Source organism: Bos indicus, chromosome 12 (genome assembly GCF_029378745.1).
Source record: "Bos indicus isolate NIAB-ARS_2022 breed Sahiwal x Tharparkar chromosome 12, NIAB-ARS_B.indTharparkar_mat_pri_1.0, whole genome shotgun sequence".
NCBI lineage: Eukaryota > Metazoa > Chordata > Mammalia > Artiodactyla > Bovidae > Bos > Bos indicus.
Window position 1 is genome coordinate 12,202,955 of NC_091771.1, and position 23,986 is coordinate 12,226,940.

The 23,986-nt window shown below is 42.1% G+C and overlaps 1 protein-coding gene across 8 annotated transcripts in view; it reads left to right on the forward strand.

Annotated features, from left to right (window-relative positions):
- The window catches only part of DGKH (diacylglycerol kinase eta), a 218,368-nt gene that overhangs the window by 104,604 nt on the left and 89,778 nt on the right, over window positions 1-23,986 (forward strand). Inside the window, exon 1 of one of the 8 annotated variants that reach the window (XM_019971208.2) lies at window positions 18,013-18,208. The exons of 6 other annotated variants lie outside the window; for them this stretch is intronic. The gene's annotated coding sequence lies outside the window, so the exon portion shown is untranslated. Of the gene's footprint in view, window positions 1-18,012; window positions 18,209-19,286; window positions 23,041-23,986 lie in introns of those variants that run through there. One more of the 8 variants, XM_070800022.1, reaches the window with a different exon arrangement.

Sequence of the window (23,986 nt, forward strand, 5' to 3'; positions counted from 1 at the left end):
TTTTTTTTTTTAAACAAGAAAGAGGTACAAAGGTAATTTATTTAACTACCCTTGGCATTTTTAGTGAGTGATTTCCAAGTGTGTTTCAGATCCCCTGGCTATTTTACATCCCTGCCGGCTCACTCAGTTGTATGGAAACAGATGCCATGTGGCAACACTTGTTTTTAGAACTAAATGAGCACTGGAACAAAGAGTCCTTTTAGGTCTGGGTCACTTGCCATGGTCATGTAAACATGACCAAAAGTTGATTAGCATTAGACTATGATTCTTCTGATGAGGTTCTTAAAAGGAGACATGAAAGCAAACCAATAGAGGGAATACTCATAACGGTACGTAAAGTCCTGAAAATGGTGCTCTCACAGTACGGTCAAAATAAGCAGGCTGAGTTTTAATGGAAGGGAAGATGTTTTTAAGAACTTATTTCTTTCACGTTTACTTTCTGTTTATCCTGTTTTCCCCTTAGCTTTCTCTCTGTTGATGTAACTCACTTCATCTTCTCTCTTAAGAGAGAGGTCACATCCTTTGAACCTAAGGAAGTGTCAGTTTACTTTTGTCTATTAACAACGCAATCTTTAGTTAGGTGGAAATAGCAAAAAGCTGTTTTCTTTCTGTCAGTTTTGAATGCCCATCACAAAACAGGTATTCGGGTAAACAAGTTGATGTACAATCACTTAGAAAAGTAAGTTGCCTGCTTTATTAGATAATATTTAGTTTGCTGCATGGGGCTTCCCTGGTGGCTCAGATGGCAAAGAGTCTGCCTGCAGTGAAGGAGACTCGGGTTCGATCCTGGAGATGGGAAGATCCCCTGGAGAAGGGAAGGACTACCCAGTCCAGTATTCTGACCTGGAAAATCCCATGGACAGAGAAGCCTGGCGGGCTACAGTCCAAGGAGTCACAAAGAGTCAGACACGACTGAGCGAGTAACACTTTCTCTCTTTGCAGTCTGCTGTGTACCTCTTATAACTGTTTTATAAGATCACTGATCTCATCACTCATTCAATTTTGTACACCAGTCCTGTAATGTAGGTTCTAGTATGCTTCCCATTTTACAGTGAGAAATCTGAGACAGAGAAGTTAACATCTAACGTATCTGGGTTCTAAGGCCTTGATTTGTGCTTCTTTTTCGGCCGTGCTGCCTCTCTGTTGCATGGGCAGGCTGCTCTAACTGCGGTGGGCAGACTTAGTTGGCCCTTGGCGTGTGGGTCGCCTGACACACCCTTCTCCTTCCCAGCCTGGGAAGGTGGATTCTTATCCACTGAACCCCCAGGGAAGTCCCTTGATCTGTACTCTTGATACTCTGCTCTTCTGTCTCTCTCTCATAGATTTTTAAACGAGTATGATTCAGATAGTATTCCTGTTATTGGTTTTTACTTGTTCAATTGTGTTTTCTTTGCCAAGTCAATCACAGAGTCTTAGTGTTACTCGACGTGCAGTAGGTGCTTGGTGGTGGTACCACAGATTTAGAGCACTACATTTTATTGTGAAGGCAGCACTTTAAATAGAAAGATTCATAACAAAGCAGGTAACTAATAGTATAAAAAGCTAATATTAAAAAAAAAAGGTCTGGGAATCATGGGATTAATTGACATTAAAGGGCACTTTTTATTTTAAAGACTTGGGAAAATGTGACATCTGTTTAGTATTTGAAGGATTATTATGTATAAGAGGGCTTTCCAGGTGGCTCAGTGGGAAAGAATCCGTCTGCCAATGCAGGTGATGTGGGTTTGATCCCTGGGTTGGGAACATCCCCTGGAGCTGGATGAACGGCAGCCCACTCCAGTATTTTTGCCTGGGAAATCCCGTGGACAGAGGAACCTGGCGGGCTACACAGTCCATAGGGTCACAAAGAGTTGGACAGGACTGAGCATCTGAGCACGCGTTTATGTATAAGAAACAGTTGGCAGGTTTGGTGTACAGGACAAAGATCCTGTATTCGTGGAGGGACAATCTCAGCTCTACACAAGGAGAGAACTTGCTGTGTCATCTGATAGAACAAGCCTCTTGTGAGGTAACGGCTCTGCCCATTATTAGAAATCTCCAGTCATTTGCTTCCATGTGATCTGGAAGGGGCCTTCAAGAAGAGAGCGCTCAGGGCAGACTCAGGTTCAGAGAGCTGAAGTGACTTTCTCAAGGTTGGATGACTGATAGCTGTGCACAGCTGGTTTAGAATTCAGGGCTCTCCACCCTCAGGGTTCGTTGGGAGTAAGCAGGGGGCGAGGGCTATAGAGATGGCTGGACTTCGTGCTGGACAGTGTGCATCCTCTGTCTCATCGCACACAGCAAGAGCTAAGGGACCTTCCTCAAGACTGCTGTTGAAGAGACTATTTCGTGGTGTGTGTATGTGGGTAGGGGCTAAGGAGATGGTGGAGCCTGAGATTTCCTTAGGCGCAAAGACTGTCTTCTTCCACCACTGAATCCCCAAGGCTAACACGGGGCCAGACACAGAAGGGAAAGACAGTAAATATTTGTCAAATGAATGAATGGATAGGTCTTATTGAAGGAGTGAGTGATATTTGTAGACTCTAGTTTTTAGAAAGGTGTTATTTCAAGTTTTAGCCTAGAGAGCACAATTTCCTAATTTCCCCCCATGGTGTTGGATTATAATATACCCATAAATATGTATATCCTTCTTTGACATCTATACATTATGACTCAGACTATTTTTATACCAACAATAAGCCTTACAAACATGATCCTCACTTATGTTGATCATTGCAGTATTTCCACATAATTACTAGATGTCTGAAAGTAATGTCAATGAAACTATTTTAATGTCTATGTTGATGAAAATATTTTCTTGTACTCTAAAGTGATACCACAGGCTTCCTTTGTAGCTCAGTTGGGAAAGAATCTGCCTGTAATGCAGGAGGCCTGGGTTCGATTCCTGGGTCGGGAAGATCCCCTGGAGAAGGAAACGGCAACCCACTCCAGTATTCTTGCCTGGAAAATCTCATGGACAGAGGAGCCTGGCAGGCTACAGTCCATAGGGTCACAAGAGTAGGACACGACTGAGCGACTGCACCACCACCACCACCACCAAAGTGATACCACATTAATGCAATTGGAGTGGCTATTGTTTTGCTTTTAAAATCGATTCATATACAGTTTAGGTTAGACTTTATATTATGATTCTGATGATTTTTACATTTTTTGAAATTTGTATTTGTTTTTCTATAAAAGACACCAGGCCTTTAGAAATGAAATAGCATTGTTTCTGTGGGTGTATCATGTTAATCTTTTCATTGAGTGATACACATCTTTTTCAAGAGTACAACAAAATACTTTTTCACATTTTCATAAGCCACAGTCCTAGGAGGTAAGAAAACATTGGTCCTTTTGTAGCTAGACTGAAATGTTTGGAAATGCGGTGCGGGTGGGAGAACTCTACCTTTGTCTGCACCTTCCTTAGTACCCTTCCATGAACCTATCAGATAGGTTTACTGAGATCTCCACCTTCACTAGTAACCTTCCATACATCTTTTAAATGGACTTTCTCAAGTAAACCATTGAGCATGTCCTTGAGTATCCTGGCAGCTCAGGAGCTCTGGGAACCCGGGCTTGGTTGCATAATCAGACCATGGGTGTCCAGATCCGTTTCACAAGATAGCCTGTTGTTGTGTGACTAGACACCCCTAAAAGGCCGGGAAGGTTCTCTCGTCGTTGAGAGAGCTGTGTGCCTGGAGGTCCAGGCAGGGTACCGTATTCAGTTGCTGTGCCTGGCGTTACCACCTGCCCCTTGCCCAGCGCTGATCCATGACTCAGGAGGAACATGGTGCTCGGGACCAGAAACCTGCAACCTGTACCGCAGGCCACACTCCCCCCGATTCTCCATTTTCAGAACTGCCCTTAGACATTCATTCATTCATTTAGCAAATAGTTACCCAAAGCTTAGGGGCTTCCCTGGTGGCTGAGACGGTAAAGCATCTGCCTGCAGTGCAGGAGAGCTGGGTTAGATCCCCAGGTCAGGAAGATCCCCTGGAGAAGGGAATGGCAACCCACTCCATTCTCCATGCCTGGAGAATTCCATGGACAGAGGAGCCTGGCAGACTACAGTCCATGGGGTTGCAAAGAGTCAGACACGACTGAGCGACTGACCCTATCAAAAAAGCTTACTGTATGTATCAGGCACTGCTAGATTCTGGATATTTATAGTGGCGAGTAAAAGGAACTGGTCACTGATACTATATTTTGAAAGAGTTTAAGAGCCTCCAGGAACAGGTCCCTATCTTTGAAGTATGTGGCCTTGGAATAGGGTTCTTGAGATATGAAAAACAATGAATTGCCTCCCAGCTAGGTCCAGAAACTATGCCATCACAAGAGCTCAAGTGATCGGAAAGAGAAGGTTTAACAAACTCTTAAGGGGCCAGGCCATTCAGGATTCCACAGACAGAAATCCTCTGGCATGGCTTCCACTGCTTTTCTGTACAAACGTGCACCCTGTACCAGTATTCCTGTGACCACAATATGGTGACCAGGTAGAACTGCTTACTCCTGCCCCTAAACACCAGTGTTGCAAGAAGCCTGTTCCCTGGGAAGACTTCGCCTCAGGGACCACGGCGATGGCAGCGGAAGACGTCCATCCTAACGGGAGGCCCGGCCTGCGTCCTGGACGGTTGATCTTCACGGCGCCCCCGCTGCACTGAAGTTGCCAGTGAATGGCCGCAGTGCTACACAGCCTCCCGTTCTTGGGCTTGTTGTAAATCTGCATTTCAGTGATACGTTCCACATACGAGGTCTTTCCCAGCTTCTAGCTAGCTGGTGGTGAGCTAGCTGATGCTGTCTCTCTGTGATCTTGGGAGCAGCTGCTATAGCTGCATGGACTTGAACTTCTAGATCGCATCTTCTCTCTGGAGAGATGCTGCGTGAAGACTGGCGAGGGTTGCCCAAGGTTTGAAAGAGCCGCCCCAGGCCCACCGGCCATCCAGCTCCACAGAGGCTTCGAAGGTGTGCAGACCACACAGGAGACACATTCACACCGCCAGCCTGGCCGCTCCACCGAGGCCCTTTTTGGAGAAGGGCTGTGGGGTTTATTTGGACTTCAGTGGACTTGACGTGGCTGAAGGCTCTTTAGTTCCATGCTCATTTAGATTAGCCCTGTCTTCTGATCTCCATTTGTCGGGCAGAATGGAGCCTTGAACCCTGTAAGAGACCAGATCCTATCTCACAGAGGTACTGAAATAGAGGCCTAATATGGGAAAATAAATTACCAGCAATAAAAATGTTAAAAAAAAAAAGACCCAAGCCATCATCAGTGTCTGAATCAAGCTTGCTCCTTGGGAAGAAAAGCTATGACAAACCTGGACAGCATATTAAAAAGCAGAGACATCACTTTGCCAACAAAGGTCCCTCTAGTCAAAGCTATGGTTTCTCTAGTAGTCATGTACAAATGTGAGAGTTGAGCCATAAAGAAGGCTGAGTGCCAAATAATTGATGCTTTCGAATTGTGGTGTTAGAGTTCCTTGGACAGCGAGGAGCTCCAACCAGTCATTCCTAAAGGAAATCAATCCTGAATATTCATTGGAAGGACTGATGCTGAAGCTGAAGCTCTAGTACTTTGGCCACCTGATGTGAAGAGCTGTCTCACTGGAAAAGACCCTGATGGTTGGGAAAGATTGAGGGCAGGAGGAGAAGGGGGGGATGACAGAGGATGAGATGATTGGATGGCATCACTGACTCGATGGACATGAGTTTGAGCAAGCTCCAGGAGATGGTGAAGGACAGGGAAGCCTGGCGTGCTGCAGTCCATGGGGTCTCAAAGAGTGGACACGACTTAGCGATTGAACGATGACAACAATCAGCTAAAGATATCCCGTTATCCTGTGGTCTTCTGACTGAAGCAGTAAAATTGTGAAGGGTTCAGTGTCTTGGAAGTTCTGTCCTTGCCAGCCGAGCAGAGTCTTTCTAAGGAGTTTGATGTTCCATATCTCCTAGGAAGTCAGAATCTTTGGCACCCTTTTAAGAAATTAGAAATAGTTAAAAGCCATGGTGCTCAAACATTCCAGAAAATTCTAGAAATGTTTGCCGTCCTATTCCCTATGAGTGATCCAAGCCTCCTACAGCCTTAAATCACTCTGACAAAGCCCAAGTGATGTGCACACAAAAAGGGGTGCTTTGTCCACGACTCCTGGCCTTGTTGATGACTCTGGAATCTCGCCTTGCATTCAGCCTGAAATGCTCTAAAAATTAAACATATCATTATGCTTTTCAGATTTTGGCTCCATTAGACAATTTAAAATATCAACTGCTTATTTTTTTTAAATATTAAACTAATTTTAAGTTTACCTTGAACATTAATGAAATATTAAAACTTCCAGGTGGCTCTAGTGGTAAAGAACCTGCCTGCCGATGCAGGAGATGGAAGAGACACAGATTTGATCCCTGAGTCTGGAAGATCCCCTGGAGAAGGAAATGGCAACCCGCTCCAGTATTCTTGCCTGGAGAGTCCCATGGACAGAGGGGCCTGATATGGGCTACAGTCCATAGGATTGCAAAGAATCAGACGTGACTGAGTACTGAGCACACACAGGAAAGCCTATTTGTTATTCTACAAGTTTAAAAATTTTAAGCTGTTTATAATATAGGTAAACAAAATAAATGATTATTCATTTCTAAAACTTCTTTGGTCTGTCTGGTAACCCACAATAAGGAGTCATGAGCACTCAGCAAGTACTTTTTAGTTTATAACTTGCTTCATTATCTCATTTAACCCAGGAAGTAGTTCTTCCCGTTAGTGCATGAAAAGGTGAAGTTCAGAGAACTTAATTTTGTAAATTTATATAGTTAATGGGTAGGATAATTAATATTTAAAGTCTGGGATTTTTCCATGAGGATGAATAGCATATTACAATTTTATGAGTGCAAGTGCAGTAATCAACATTTTAAATAGGATTTAGTTCAATCCAGACATTCTTAGTGAATCCTCATTACCTTACAAGTGGAGAGAAGGATATGTAGACCCGTGTACCAGCTATCAATGATTAGAGTGCTTGCTCATTGTCAATTTTTGTGTAGTCATTAGGTTAATTATCTTTAATGGAAGAAAGAGGATTTTGCAATTTTGATTGCCCTCCACATTGTGACAGGTCTCCAGTAACAATTTAATTTCCAACAAAAACATTGTTAAAAAAGAGATTTTTCAGTTCAGTCGTTTATGCCTTAAATATTCTGTGGTCTCTGGACCCAGTGCTTTTAAACTTTGCATGCAGGCAAAGATGGGTTTATACTTATGGAAGACGAATTACAGTCTAGTCAGCAACACATCAGAAGAAAGGCTCCTATGGACAACAGGCAGATGGAGTGCTAGGCAGTCGGAGATTATTTCCCTGTTTGGTTTTGCTTATTGTTACAGAGACTAGCTGAGAGGAGATCTGAAGGCTTGTGGATGGTCCTGGCATTTAGGCTGTGTTTGCTGATCAGGGTTTATGAAGGATCAGACAGCTGTATAGGATAGTTTCAGAAGTTTCTTGTAAGCTGCCTCCACTATGGGATTCAAGGCAGAAGATGGTGTTTAAATCTTGGAGAGAAGCAGATTATCATCAAGAAGTTGTTAAACAGAGCTGGCATCTTAAAGTGGAAGGTGTGGCCATTAGATAACTCGGCCCTTGACATCAGAGCTTGATTAGACGTCCTTCCAGCAAGAGTGAGTGATACCTTCCAGTGACCTGGACCCTGGACATGACCTAATGATGCCGTCTGTCTGGATCAGTTGGTAGGCTGTCTAGTCTCTGCGATGGGGGTGCTTTTGGACATTTCACTAATGCTTTGTGATAATCTGCGTGTGTGTGTGCATGCTAAGTGGCTTCCGTCACATCTGAGTCTTTGCAGCCCTAATGGACTAAAGCCTGCCAGGATCCTCTGCCCATGGGATTCTCCAAGCAAGAATACTGGAATGGGTTGCCATATCCTTCTCCAGGGGGTCTTCCTGAGCCAGGGATTGAACTGGTGTCTCTTACATCTCCTGCATTGCCAGGCACCACCTCGGAAGCCCTTGTAATAATCTAGCACAACCCTGTTTGGTATGAGTGTCTGAAGTGAGTAGTTAATGCGATAGTAAGCAGAAGTCATATAGACCTGCTGCTAGTATTTCAAGTGGAAAGAGTCACAGTATAGCATGTGTTATCTGTATGTATGTTCTATGTAGCTCATGTTTATGACAGTTGAGTATTTGGCCTCTGTGGTCTGGCTTCTGCACAAACCTTGGCCATTTTCTCTCTCAGAATCCCAACATTAATTTTTCATAGTTGCTCAACAGTAGTGTTAGAACTTCCCTGTTTGTTAACCTCCTAAAGTGAGAAAGGCTGATGGACAAAGCGGCAAATCCTTCTCCCTTTGCAGACCTTTATAAGAATCCAGGGTGTTGTGTTTTGTTTTTGTACAGATGAGGCATTGTTCCTATGACTCTGTTCTAGGGTTGGGTGGAAGCATGCCCACCAGCAAAGATTGACATGGCTACTCAAAACAATTACTGAGGAGCTTATAAAAAATTTTGACCCCAGGGTTAACACCATATGATCAAGATACATACTTTCTGGGATAGTTTGTAAAGAATATTTTTTCAGGCTTTTAGATTCATCAATGCCTTTACTTCTCACAGCGTCTAGAATTAGCAGAGGCAGTGAAATGTACTGTGTATGTGTGCAAAGACATATGTACAAGGATATTTATTGCACACTGAAATAAGGAAAGATGGGAAACAACCCAAATGTGCAAATTAGAGGCTGAAATGAATGGTGAAACTTGTCACACAGTAGAATGTTACACAATAATGAAAAAGAGCGATTCAATGAGCTCTCTCTGTAACAGTGTACACCAGGGTATCCTTGACGGTCCAGTGGTTGGGACTCTGCCTTTCCAATGTCGGGGACACAGGTTCAATTCCTAGGTGCAGAATGGGGATCCCATATGCCACGTGGCACAGCCAAAAAAAAAAAAAATTGAATTAAAAAATACTAAACTCCCAAGTTTTATTCAGTGGGAAAAGCCAGCTGTGGAAAAGCATGTGTGTATAAAATGCCACAGTCTACATATGTGCACACGCGCATACATTTAAGCCTCAAAAGACTACATATTTGTTGTGTATGCAGAGAAGGTCTCTGAAGAGGTACACAGAAGCCTACAAATATTTCCATCAGGAAGGAAACTTACAAATTACTTATTTAAAAAATTTACATGCTATATGGAAGCCCTTTCTGATAGCTTCATATCAGATGCATTTGACAAGAGTGATGGGCTTAGTGTGTGCACGCTCAGTCACTCAGTTGGGTCTGACTCTAGGACCCCATGGACTGTAACCCGCTAGGCCCCTCTGTCTATGGGATTTCCCAGGCAAGAATACTGGAGAGGGTGGCCATTCCCTTCTCCAGAGGATCTTCCCAACCCAGGGATCAAACCCGAGGCTCTTGCCTCTCCTGAATTGGCAGGAGGGTTCTTTACCATTGCGCCAGATGGGTTTAGTAGGAAGCCCAAGTTGGACACCGCTAGAGTGCTAAGGAAACCATCATAGGGTGCATATCAGACCGTCTGTAGCAGGAGGGAAGCAAGGGATGGATGAGAGATGATGTGGGGGAAACCAGACAACAGTGGCCAAAGGGAGAGGAGGAAATGGACTTAGAACTGTTGAATTTGGGAGGACTGGTATATAAATGATGCTTTTATTGAAGGATAGAAAATAAGAAGACAGGCAGGTTTATGGGGAGTGAAAAGGAGACAGTGTAAATTGGACATTGTGAATTTGAAATAATGGTAAGGTATCCTGGTGATTCTTAGGAGGCTATTGAGAGAGATGCTTTAAAAAACTGTTAAAATAACATGAAGTACTTTTGGGGGGCTATCATTTTCATGGCTCTTTTTCTAGCATATTCAGATATCTTCTGTATTCCTTACGTATGATTGTGGTGTAATGGAAATTTTAGATTTCAGAAACGTTTCAGTTTTGTGGTGACCAGTACAAATAAGATAATTACTTTGTTTTGACAGTTTCCATTGCCTGTGTGTTCTGTACAAAGCAATTTATGGTTACAAACCAAAAGAGCGTGTGCCCAGGGAATGAGGCTAATGCATTGTTCCAATCCCTAGTACAGTCTAAAAATATTAAATGAAGGGTAAAACTTTTAATGTGTCCATTAACTAATGCTCGCTGCTAATTTTCAGTGGAAGTGTATGTGACGGCCTACAGAAATAATTTCTGAAATCACTGTGATCCTTGTTATTGCCATTAATACTGAGATTAATGGTCTGTTTATAAACAAAAAACCTTTCAGTTTCCTATGGACAGTGTAATACCTCAAGCACAGTGCTCCGCATGACTGTCTTTGTTGCTGTTGTTCAGTCGCTATGTTGTGTCTGACTCTGCAGCTCCGTGGACTGCAGCACGCCAGGCTCCCCTGTCCTGCACTGTCTCCGGGAGTTTGCTCAGATTCATGTCCGCTGAGTTGGTGGACATAAATCTTATCTATCTAACCATCTCATCCTCTGATACCCCCTTCTCCTTTTACCTTCAGTCTTTCCCAGCACCAGGGTCTTTTCCAGTGAGTTGGTTCTTTGAATCCGGTGGCCAAAGTATTGGAGCTTCAACTTCAACATCAGTCCTTCCAATGACTATTCAGGGTTGATTTCCTTTACGATTTCCTTGTTCTTGTCACTCTCTTGCTCTCCAAAGATATCTGGTTTGCAGAGATCTGTCTATGTTAGTAAATGAAGTTATTATTTTACCAGCACCTTTCCGTGCTCATCTTTAAAGAATGTACAAATATATACAGGATTGAGATATAAATGAAATATCCCTGATTATTTTTTAAGGGGAGAAAAAGGTAGCAGTTTGTACAGCCTTTTCTGTCATTTCTTCTAGGATAATGCCAGTAAATTGTTTGATGTTCCTTCAGTCTCTAGGAGATGGCTAGGAAAGCAGACCAAATTTAGTTTCAAATCCTGCATGTGCATTGTGACCTTGGGCAGATTGCAAACCTCTTTGGGTCTTAGGTTCCTCAAGTGTAAAATGGTTTGCTCCCTTTGAGCTCTGTGGATGAAATTGATACAATATGATATGTGATGTAATATTATATATGCTGGGTGCCCCAGGTGGCACAGTGGGAAAGAATCTGCCTGCCAGTGCGGGAGATAAGGGTTCGATCCCTGGGTCAGGAAGATCCCCTCGAGAAAGAAATGGTAACCCACTCGAGTATTCTTGCCTGGAGAGTCCCGAGGACAGAGGCGCTTGGTGGGCTACAGTCCATGGGGTCACAAAGAGCTGGACATGACTGAGCTCACACACATGGTATACACTGTATGACAGATGAAATGATATATGATGAGATATTTCTTAGTACACGTGTGTGCTGGCCTGTTATAACCGCTCCGTAAATGGTAATTCTTAGCATTTTGGACTTTAAACTGATTTTCATTCCAAGTGTGAAAGCCGGAGTCATCTGAACTGCTCTCTCATTATCACTCTCACAGCCGGTCGCCACGTCCCATTAATGCCCCTGGAAAGCTGTTAAACCCTTCACCATCTCTGTTGTCTGTTCTGGACTCCTCCTTCCATAGCAGCCCACCGCCACCCTGAGCTCAGACCCTGGCTTGTCTTGCCTACAGTTTCAGAAGAGTCTTCTCCCCTGTCTCCTGCCCACCCGGCTGACCCGCTACATTGCTGCCAGAGTTCTCTTTCTAAAATAAAGGGTTTGCTCCCTTCCTTGCTTACAGCCCTTTGGTAGCGCTCTGTCACTCTTGGGATCAAAGCCAGACTCCTGAGCATGGCTGAAAGCTTTTCATAACTACCTTTGGATTCTCTTTGTTCTTCCACCTATGGTTGGCTTATCACACTACTTACAATACTGGTTCTCACCTTGACCTTTCTTCAGCTGTGTGGTTTGTGTGTCCCTTTATTGGCAATAACCCTACCTCTCCATAGAAATGCACTCAACATCTTAACTTGAAAAAAAAAGTCACTTAATGGGACAATTGGGGAAATTTTGGCCATTGACTGATTATAAAATGATAGTAAGGGATTATTACATTTTTTAGGTGTGAAAAAAATCTTATTTTCATCCTTAAATGCTTGAATATTGGCTCCCTGATGCATCAGTCTTGGTTAGCTGCCAAAGTTTCACTGTATTCCAGTTGCACCCTGGGTGCTGAGAGCATAGATAAGGGTCCAGATCTTGAAGGATCTTGAAGTCGGGTCATGTGGTCTAGAAGATGGCAGGAACTAACTGTACTGAAATCATGTTTACTTACCTCATGTTCCTCATTATTCTATGAGCTCCTTGAGAATGGAGTATTTCATTTCTTTGCCTCCAGGGCTGCAATATTGCTTGGCATAAAATAGACACTCTTTATATTTTCTAGTGATTGAGTGAGTAATTTGATTGATGGATTCAAATAGGGTAAGTTTTTAAACGATCACAATAGATAGCCTTTAGCACTTTCCTCATAATGTTATAGCTCATCTAATCCGTTATCTTTGCCCATTGTTTAAGACATTAATACACTCTGTGCTACACTTGCTTTTGATCTTTATTTTTTATTATTTATTTATGTTGTGTGTGTGTGTGTGTGTTTGACTTTTAGAATGCACTTGTACAACAGACATGAAGTGGGTGGAGTCAGGAAACAGTCAAATGTTTCTCTCTGAGTGGAGAAAAGTGCCGTAAAGGTAGAGAGTGAAAGTGGAAACCTTAGATAAGGTTATCAGGGAAGTCCAGTTCAGTTCAGTTCAATAGCTCAGTTGTGTCTCACTCTTTGTGACTCCATGGACTGTAGCACGCCAGGCTTCCCTGTCCATCACCAACTCCTGGATCTTGCTTAAACTCATGTCCATCAAGTCGGTGATGCCATCCAACTATCTCATCTTCTGTCGTTCCCTTCTCCTTCTGCCTTTAATCTTTCCCAGCATCAGGGTCTTTTCCAATGAGTCCATTCTACACATCAGGTGGCCAGAGTATTGAAGTTTCAGCTTCAGCATCTGTCCTTCCAATGAATATTCAGGACTGATTTCCCTTAGGATGGACTGGTTGGATTTCCTTACAGTCCAAGGGACTCTAAAGGGTCTTCTCCTTTACCACAGTTCAAAAGCATCAATCCTTTGGTGCTCATCTTTCTTTGTAGTCCAAGTTTCACATCCATACATGACTACTGGATGTAGCTTTGACTAGAGGGACCTTTGTTGGCAAAGTAATGTCTCTGCTTTTTAACATGCTATCTAGGTTTGTCATAGCTTTCCTTCCAAGGAGCAAGTGTCTTTCAATTGTATGGCTGCAGTCCCCATCTGCAGTGATTTTGGAGCCCCCCAAAATAAAGTCTGTCACTGTTTCCATTGTTTTCCCATCTATTTGCCATGAAGTGATTGGACTGGGTGCCATGATCTTCATTTTTTGAATGTTGAGTTTTAAGCCAGCTTTTTCACTCTCCTCTTTCACTTTCATCAAGAGGCTCTTTAGTTTTTCTTCTCTTTCTGCCATAAGGGTGGTGTCATCTGCATATCTGAGGTTATTGATATTTCTCCTGGTAGTCTTGATTCTATCTTGTGCTTCATCCAGCCTGGCATTTCACATGATGTACTCTACATATAAGTTAAATAAGCAGTGTGACAATATACAGCCTTGATGTACTCCTATCCCAATTTGGAACCCGTCTGGTATTCCATGTCCGGTTCTGACTGTTGCTTCTTGACCTGCATACAGATTTCTCAGGTGGCAGGTTAGGTGGTCTGGTATTCCCACCTCTTTCAGAATTTTCCACAGCTTGTTGTAATCTACACAGTCAGAGGCTTTGGGATAGTCAATAAAGCAGAAGTAGATGTTTTTCTGGAACTCTCTTACTTTTTTGATGATCCAACGGACGTTGGCAATTTGATCTCTGGTTCCTCTGCCTTTTCTAAATTCAGCTTGAATATCTGGAAGTTCACTGTTCACGTACTGTTGAAGCCTGACTTGGAGAATTTTGAGCATTACTTTGCTAGAGTGCGAGATGAGTGCAATTTGCGGTAGTTTGAGCATTCTTTGGCATTGGCTTTCTTTGGCATTGGAAAGTAAACTGACCTTTTCCAGTACTGTGGCCGCTGCTGAGTTTTCCAAATTTGCTGGCATATTGAGTGCAGCACTTTCACAGCATCATCTTTTAGGATTTGAAATAGCTCAACTGGAATTCCATCACCTCCACTAGCTTTGTTCATAGTGATGCTTCCTAAGGCCCACTTGACTTCACATTCCAGGATGTCTGGCTCCAGGTGAACCCAGGCACCTAGAAGCCAGGTGAACTCAGGAAGTTACTCAACTCTGTTTTTCAGACGCTTGGGTGTTGGACGCGTGGGGAATCTGCACGCACTAAGCAAACTACATAGAACACTACACAGCTGATGGGTGTGGCCTGCCTTTCGGTTCTGAATTCTTTTAATTCCCTTTGGTAGTTGTGAAATAGGTTTGCTTTGTACTGGCAGTGTAAATATTAATTGACTTTGGTGTCCTTTTAGAATGATGATCAGTGATTTTTAGATTTTTTAGAAACCAATTTTGGTGAACCAAGTATATTTTAGGTACTATTATTTAGTTAAGTTATAGCTTAATTATTTTGATATTTTTTATAGGAAATTTTTTTTGTTATTGCTAATCTGAAACTTTCTTCACCTTAAGCTTTTTGTTTTCTGTTGACATAATTATTTTGTCAACAGTTGGTTTCTTAGAGTTGATAGCTCAGTTTATAGCACAAGAGATTTCACTTTCAGCAGCTGAGAAACAGGCTCTACTTGTTTGGCTTAACAAGAAAAAGAGGTTGTGGTATGAAGCTGGACATTCTAACTGTACACTCTGGCTCTCCTATTTAACAAGTTTAAATAGGAGATTTTAAACAAGTTAAATTTATTTTTGCCTGTCATGTCGGCCAGCTAAATAGCTGGATGATTGCATGAGATAATGTATGTGACCTTATTGACGGTAAGGCACTCTGAAAATGTAAGATGCTGCAGGAGGAATCATTCTGTCTGTTAACATGGAAGTGAGTGTTATCTGACTCTTTGTGACCCCATGGGCTGTAGCCCTCCAGGCTTCTCTGTCCATGGGATTTCCCAGGCAAGAATACTGGAGTGGGTTACCATTCCCTTTTCCAGGGGATCTTCCCAATCCAGGGATCAAACCTGGTCCGAGCCACCAGGGAAATCCCATTTAGAACATAAGAGCCTCCTATTTTTAAAAACCTTTGCATTTTGTATTGGTGTAGAGCCAGTTAACAATGTTGTAATAGTTTCAGGTGAATAGTGGAGGGACTCAGCCATACACGCACGTGTTTCCATTACCCTGTGAATTCCCCTCCCGTCCAGGCTGCCACATAACGCTGGGGAGAGTTTCCATGTGAAGAGCCTCCTATTTTTAAGGAACTTAATTATTAATCCCTTTGAAAAGAAGTTGTTTACATCCATGGATATTAGTTAAAATTATGAATATAATAAAATATACTAGGGGTGTCATTAATTTATCAGTTCATTATTACAGTATCAAAAGTTACAACTATATATTTATTTTGTGGGTGTGGTAAGCTAAATAATGAACCCTGAAGATGTTTACACCCTAATTCCTGTGACCTGTGAACATCACTTTCTATGGCAAAAGAGACTTGCTAGATGAGGTTATCCTGGATTATTGGAGTGGGCCCAGTTATCACCTGGGTCCCTGTAAGAGGAAGGCAGGAGGAATCAGAGAAGAAAACAGGTGAAATGATATGATACAAGGAAGGCACCGTGAGCCAAGGAATGCAGGCAGCCTCTAGAAACTGAAACAAAACAGAAAGTAGATTCTTTCTACAGCCTCCAGAAGAAATGTAGCCCTCCAACACCTTTGATTTCAAACTCCTATCACAACTGTATGGGAATCCTTTGTTATAGCAGCAATAGGAAACTAATACAGTAGGGATTGCCTGACATTAATAACTGTACTTCCCAGGTGGCTCACTGGTAAAGAACCTGTCTGCCAATGCAGGAGATGCAGGAGACATGGGTTCAATTCCTGGGTCAGAAAGATTCCCTAGAGAAGGAAATGGCAACTGGATCTGGTATTCATGCCAGGAAAAACCCCATGGACAGAGGAGCCTGGCGGGCTACAGTCCAGGGGGTCGCAAAAGAATTGAATGTGACTTGATAACTAAACAGCAGCATAGAGACTGTTAATACTAACTTGGATACAAACTTCCTTTGTCTTCAAAGAAACAGTGGTTTGTCATTACACAACTAATTTATGTATGTAAATGATATGGTAGGAAATCCCAGAAAGGAACACTTTTATAGCTTTCCTTAATAGCCTCCATGAAGCCTTTGCCTCGTCTTGTTTTCCAGGGATAGCAGGTCAGGGAAGCACAGCTTCAGAGGTACTGACTTTACAGCTTCACTGTGTCCCCTCTTTGACTCTCTAGTGAACCAAATGCTTCTAGGAAGTGACAGAACGATTGCCCTGAAGCAAAGCCTTAAAGACACGACATTCCCATAAAGACATTAAATGCACTGCTTTCTTTTACAGTTTTTGTATGGATTCTCAGACTGTGTGAATTATGTAATGTCGAGTTCGTTGCTCCTTTGAAAAATATTTAGATTCTGGCAGCTAACAAGTCTCTATTTTGTAGTGTTAATATGTTATTTTTCAAGAAAATTTTGATTTTTGAGTATTTTAGATTTTTTAATTTAAGTGAAGGGAAACTTGCCTTAGAAGGCAAGGCATCAGAGTTTATGTAGGATTTGCAAACTCGGATGCCTCTAGGGACCAACAGGGTATGGAGTGGTCAGCTGAAGAAAATAGGTTTAAGCTGCTTGTATTGTGATGAGCAAGGAACCTGTCTAATATGATAGATATTAACTTGTTTCATAACACAGCGCTTCAGTGGTCAACAGAGGGCCAAACGAAAACCTCGGAGCCCACCATTTGGTAACTAATGTTGTATCACGTGGGTGCTAAAGGTGGTGGGCTGTTACATACGAGTGAGTGGGTAATCGTCACTCAGTCGTGTCCGACTCTTTGCAAGCCCATGGATGGTAGCCTGCCAGGCAAGAATACTGCAGTGGGTTGCCATTTCCTTCTCCATGTTACATATGGGTCCCACACAAGGAAATACTGCTAGGGGCAGAGCTCTGGAAACTTGGGAGCACAGGGGTATGGGGAAAGGGGTATGACTCTTAAAGCTTAAGATCATTTTCTGTACATTATTTAGACCAGATCCTTCCTTGACGAATGGGAAAATTGGTTGCTTCTGTTATCCTTCATGGTTGACTAATGGAGGTGCACCAGAATTACCTGTATAGCTTTGTCAATATGCAGTAATATCTGAAATTATTCATGCCCCCCCAATAAGATTTTGATTCACCAAGTCTGATTTGGAGCGTGTTTTGAAAAAACTCTCGGCTTGATTCAAGTATGGACACATCATTGAAGACCTGTCTGTGCCTTTGGATGTAGCGGTCCCTGTTTACTCGCTGAAGTATGGGAGTATCTCTGCTCTCAAAATACCCACGTAGGATGCTTAGCTGTGTTGGCACATTTAAATTGTCAAAGTGAATTATTTCATCCCATAAAAGGAGAATGGAACAAAAGAGAACATACATAATTTAAGAGATGGATGTAGATTTTACGAGGAAGGATGGAAGAGGGATATTAAGATTGAGCTTTTGGCCACTTCGTGTATAGCAGACCTAGTGTTAGAAAGACATATCTCTATACCTGGTTTGGCTTTCACAAAGTCAAAGTGTAGTCCCTGCTGCTGCTGCTGCTAAGTCGCATCAGTCGTGTCCGACTCTGTGTGACCCCATAGACGGCAGCCCACCAGGCTCCCCTGTCCCTGGGATTCTCCAGGCAAGAACACTGGAGTGGGTTGCTGTTTCCTTCTCCAATGCATGAAAGTGAAAAGTGAAAATGAAGTTGCTCAGTCGTGTGCGACTCCTAGCAACCCTGTGGACTGCAGCCCACCAGGCCCCTCCATCCATGGGATTCTCCAGGCAAGAGTACTGGAGTGGGTTGCGATTTCCTTCTCCAATGCATGAAAGTGAAAAGTGAAAGTGAGGTCACTCAGTCATGTCCGACTCTTAGCAACCCCATGGACTGCAGCCTAAATACAGGCAACAAACATCGTCATAGAGCAACTAGACTTTCTGTTTGTCCTGCTTTCCGAGAAGGGCTTCTCACTGCATTCGAATTTTTATTTCAATCAAGGCAATTCAGGATTAATCACTGAAGACATAACAGTAAGTACTTGCCAGAGGGCAGACATAGCTATGTAGTAGACCTTTAGATTAGAAATAAGAATTTTCTAACAGAAGAAGTTGTTGGACACTTAAAGTTACCAGAGAAGGTTCAGAATTTCCATCATTGCAGAATCAGAAATATTAATTAAAAGGAGGAACCCTCTACGTTTTTTTCCCTGCAACACACCACACACTCACACACACATACACACACACACACGGTCTATCTTACACATATCCACCTGACGTGTATTATACATATATATATGTGTATATATATGTGTGTGTATGTATATACGTATGTATGTTTATATATGTATGTATATATATATATACACACATATATATACACTGGAGAAGTAAATGGCAACCCACTCCAGTACTCTTGCCTGGAAAATTCCATGGACAGAGGAGCCTGGTAGGCTACAGTCCATGGGGTTGCAAAGAGTCAGACACGACTGAGTGACTTCACTTGCTTTCTTTCTATAGTTCCTTTTGGAGAAGGAAATGGCAACCAACTCCGGTGTTCTTGCCTGGAGAATCCCATGGACAGAGGGGCCTGGTGAGCTGCAGTCTATGGGGTTGAAAAGAGTCGGACATGACTAAGCAACTAACACACACACACCACCACCTCAACCTCATTCCCTCTCTCTCTCACATACATGCTCCCTCTCTCTCTCTCTCTCTCTCTCTCTCTCTCACACACACACACACACACACACACACTTTCTCTCACTCTCTCCTCTGCACCTCCCCCATCCCTGCAGAAGGAACCTTCTATCTTAATTAGTTGAGACATGATACCTACCAGAGCCAGCATTCTGAACTCTTTCACTGCTGTCCTGGGATCTCATGCTCTTTGGTAAGCCTTTCACCATTATAATACTGCTTTGGGTAAGGTTAGACACAGTGCTGGAGAAGGCAACAGCACCCCACTCCAGTACTCTTGCCTGGAAAATCCCATGGATGGAGGAGCCTGGTAGGCTGCAGTCCATGGGGTCGCTAAGAGTTGGACACGACTGAGAGACTTCCCTTTCACTTTCCACTTTCATGCATTGGAGAAGGCAATGGAAACCCACTCCAGTGTTCTTGCCTGGAGAATCCCAGGGACAGTGGAGCCTGGTGGGCTGCCGTCTATGGGGTCACACAGAGTCTGACACAACTGACGTGACTTAGCAGCAGCAGCAGACACAATGCAATTAAAGGAAGGGACCATTGTTTCCTGATTTATTTGTTGATATTTCCTAATGTCTTCTAAGGAATAGGTCATTATCTTTAACTCTATTTGGGTGGCTTCCTACTCAGTGACTATTTTCTTGGCAAAATGCCTCCATTTTTTTGACCCAAGTTCCTATTACTTTTGTCTATGACCACACTTACACAGTGCTAGTGGTAAAGAACGTGCTAGTTATTGGAGAAGACATAAGAGATGAGGGTTTGACCCTTGGATCGGGAAGATCTCCTGGAGAAGGGGATGGCAACGCACTCCTGTATTCTTGCCTGGAGACTCCCATGGACAGAGGAGCCCAGCAGGCTATAGTCTACGGGGTCACAAAGAGTTGGACATGACTGAAGTGACTTAACACGCAATGTATATTGTCACAAGAAATATGTATATTATAGAAGAAAGCCATGAATATGTACCTCATCTCATCTCTGGCTTCCTAACAGACACTGTGCTGAGGGCTTTGCTTGGATTGTCTCCCTAATGCACACCACACTCTGCAGAGCTGTGAGGAGCTGCTCCAGCCTCTCTTTGCAGATGCGAAACTGAGGCTCAGAGAGCCAGGAGGCGTTCCTAGCCACACATCTAAGGAAGGATGCTGTTGGTATTCATTCTAAGTCTGACTTCAGGGTTTAGACGCTGAATCACTCTGTTGTTACATTCTTGGTTTCCAGTTGGGAATTTACAGTAAAATATCTTTAGAAATGGCAACCCACTCCTATATTCTTGCCTGGGAAATCCCATGGACAGAAGAGCCTGGCAGGCTATAGTCCATGAAGTCGCAAAGAGTTGAACACGACTGAGCGCTGGAGTGACTGAGCACGCACGCATCTTTAGAATGTTGGTTCTCAAACTTGGCTGCACTTTGGAATCACTTGGGAGTTTAAAAAAATTACCACTGGTAGCTGGATCCCACCCTCTTATGTTCCGAGTTCATCAGTGTGGAGCATGGCCTTGACACTGGAATTTTTTAAAGTCTCCAGGTGATTTTAAAGTACGGCCAAGTTTGAAAACTCCTGCTTTGAAACAGTGCAAAGTTTTAAGTTCCTGTTCTAATGTTAGTAAAAAAAAAAATTAAAGAATGTTTTTATGACTGAAATACTACATATTTGCTTTAGAAACCACAGGCAAACCAAAACAAAATATTTAAATTGTCTACAGTTCTTTCACTGAAAGATGACCAATACAGTTATTTGTTTTTTCCTGTTCATGTATTTAAAGTCTTAATGTTTCTCTTTGATATAATTTTATATATTAATGCCAGATTGTTTTATATCTGTTTTTTTATATTTATATGCTTTACTGGACTGAGAAATTATTGATCCTTTTACAACATAATCATGTTGTTGGATTAACCCTTATAGGCCAGTAACCATCAAAGTGAAAGAGTATCTCTGTTTCTGCAGTTTGTCTTTAATTCGAGGTAGCACTTAAAAAACTAATTTAGATATCTTTCCTTTTTAAAAAAATTGTATTGGATTGTAGTTGCTTTATGGTGTAGTTGCTTTTTTTAGTTCAGGTATACAGCAAAGTTATTGCTGAATTATAACAGATTCAGTTATATCTATCTCTCTCTCTATATATATATTCATTTTTTTTCATATTCTTTTCACACATAGGTTATCATAGAATTTTGAGAAGGGCTCCCTGTGCTGTACAGTAGGTATTTGTTGGTTATGTATCTTATACATAGTAGTGTTAGATATCTTTCCTTTGTACTCCAGGGATCGAACCCATGTCTCCTCATTGGCAGGTGAGTTCTTTACTGGTGAGCCACGGGGAAAGCTGGGGATGCCTTAGAATAGGTAAAGCACAAATCCCGCAATAAAGGGAAAAAGTCCTCTACTTCCAGAAACATCCCAGCTTTGTCCCCCAGCAGGGCTTCCCTGATGACTTAGTGGGTAAAGAATCCGCCTTCCAAAACAGGAGACACAGGTTCGATTCCTGGGTCAGAAAGATCCCCTGGAGAGGGAAATGGCAACCCACACCAGTATTCTTGCCTGGGAAGTCCCATGGACGGGAGGAGCCTGGTGGGCTGCAGTCCCTGGGGTCACAAAGAGTCAGACGAGACTGAGTGAGCACCCACAAATATAGTCTTCCCTGGGAATGGCCTCGCCTCTGTCCTTCGATCTCCCTACCCTACTCCCTTGTCTGTTGTAATAAAAAGGCTTTCAGAGTAGAACTAAGTAATTCTCAGAGTTTGCTGCTTCTCAGGTATTTTCCTAATAAAGATTTGGATGAGGGACTACTGTAGTTTAATGGGGTTTGGTGACGATGCAGCCAGAGCCCATCAGTTAGCGGCTGTGACTGTCACATCACATTCTTTTGCTCCTCTTCTCGGTGATGAGGAAGAATTTACATTAAAGGTGGGGAGAAGACTCTTTGCTTTGGCGAATGGATGAGCGATTAACCCACAGGGGAAAGGGGCAATCTGGGAGGTGTTACCGGTTTGCCTGGTGAACCAGTCTTGTCTTCTGTTCAGCCCAGCCAGTTCTGGGTATTTTTGGTCCTGCAGCCACAAAACGAGATCTCTCTGCATTTCACGATTTATGGAGGATTTACTTTTTCTGGATCAACATCTTAACTTGATAATCAGTAGATTTCTTAATCACAAGGCTTGTAAATCCCGATTATTTATAATTTCTGTATGGCTTTAAAAAGTCTTGTATTTTAAGAATATATTATCTTTACTGGCTTATTATTGCCCATTTTAAAACGCATTTTTTTTTAAAAGGAGAATTTGAAAGTGTAAACATTTTACTTTGTGAATGCATGAAGTACATGCATGATTTATGTTGCTGAAATCGTTCAGCATTGAGGCATTTATGTAGTTCCAAAAACTACAAGAAAAATTAGAAGCTATTTCTCCATCTTTCTTTACCCTCTTTATATAGAATTCACAATGGCTGTTAAAGCCATTAAAGATAGTTAAAACCATCAGACATCCTGCTTTACTAAGAAATTAACATCAACAAAAACAAAATGAAAGAATAAGATAGCAAGCCTGGTTTATTTACCTGTATAATATGCATCTCACTCACTCTAAGGCCATAATGAAAGAGAAGGAATCCTTAAAGTGACATCATATCATATAGCAGAAAAATTAAGTAAAGCATACAGAAGATGATACTTATTTAAATACCAGATTTACTCAGTCAGTCCCATTGACATGCAGATATTTCTGGAGTGTTGTGCCAGTCACTGGAGCCAGGGGTGTTTTATCATTTAATGGTACCTCTCTGCTGCACTCGATGAGCTGTCCTGGAAAAACATTTTGAAGCAATAAAGCATCCATTTGGCTTGTAAGTAATGAGGGAGGCATTGCTCTTTGCATTAACTATTTATTGAGGAAGAGGAGTGACCAATTGCTAATAAGCTTCATCCAGAGAGCCTAGTGGAAAACAGAAGAAAAGTGAGGTTCTGTTCAATTTCATGTGCAATTAACAAATACTCAGTGCTGAGTGGTTCGTGCTCCCCATCCACGTGACTTCTGGCCAGCTGTATTTAAGCACGAGTGCCTGTGCAGTGTACTGAAGTCCCCTTGGTCTGCGGAAGGATTGTTAGCCTTAACTAACGACGGTTGACAGGAGGCAATAGGCAATGACCGGTGAGTAGCTACAACTGTGCTGAACTCTAGCTTTGAATAAAGGACTTATTTCCTAAGATGAGCTGTAGTGATTGAGGCTTGCCAGTTTACTCTTTTGGAGAAGTGCTCCGTGTTTGTTTGTTTTTAATATAATTATTACTTTTCCATAACTTGGGAAATCTGCTCTCTAATGCAATATGTAGATTATCACTCAATCAAATGGCTTTTAACCTGGGAAAATTTCTTGTTTGCTCTATAAATAAATATATAATTTATTACTCGGAATTAGTTTCCAGGTAGTAATGTGACATTTTGTTTTTCTTTCACAAATAAATAAATGGTCCCTTCTGTCCGTAAATGCTTTGGGGCTAGCAACTTCAAGATTACAACCTGAGTATTGTATTCACAGGTAAATAGTGGCTGCTTTCAAGTCATTTCAGAATCTTACCTTGAAGAATCTTACTTTTGGTACTATAACAGCATGAAATTTTTATTCCTCTTGCTTTAAGATTCTTGGTGTAGTGAATTTGCCTTCTTTAGTAACATGAGAAAAAAGATGAAAGTCACAATTATTTTCTTCTCTTAAAGCCAGCTAAAGGACTTGCATGCTAATTCCTCTTCCCTGCTCTCACTAAAAGGTAGTACAGTGGAGTTCTACACAACAGGAAGAAAAGTTCATCACATAAATCATATTACAATAGGCCATGGGAAGGATGTGTAAACCCAACATTACTTAGAATAGTCTTGAAACTGTAATGAACCCGTTATGAAATCATATAATATTACTTTCCTTTGATTTTTGAATTTAAAAAATTTCCATATTGGAAAATGTATTAATTCTAAGCTTACTGTGAATTATTTTGAAGTATATTTTAAGTTAATTTTCAAGATATATTCCATGAAATAAGAATACTCTGCTCATTTGAGTTCATAGACTTGGGTAAAGGGCTGAAAAGCCTGATAAGTG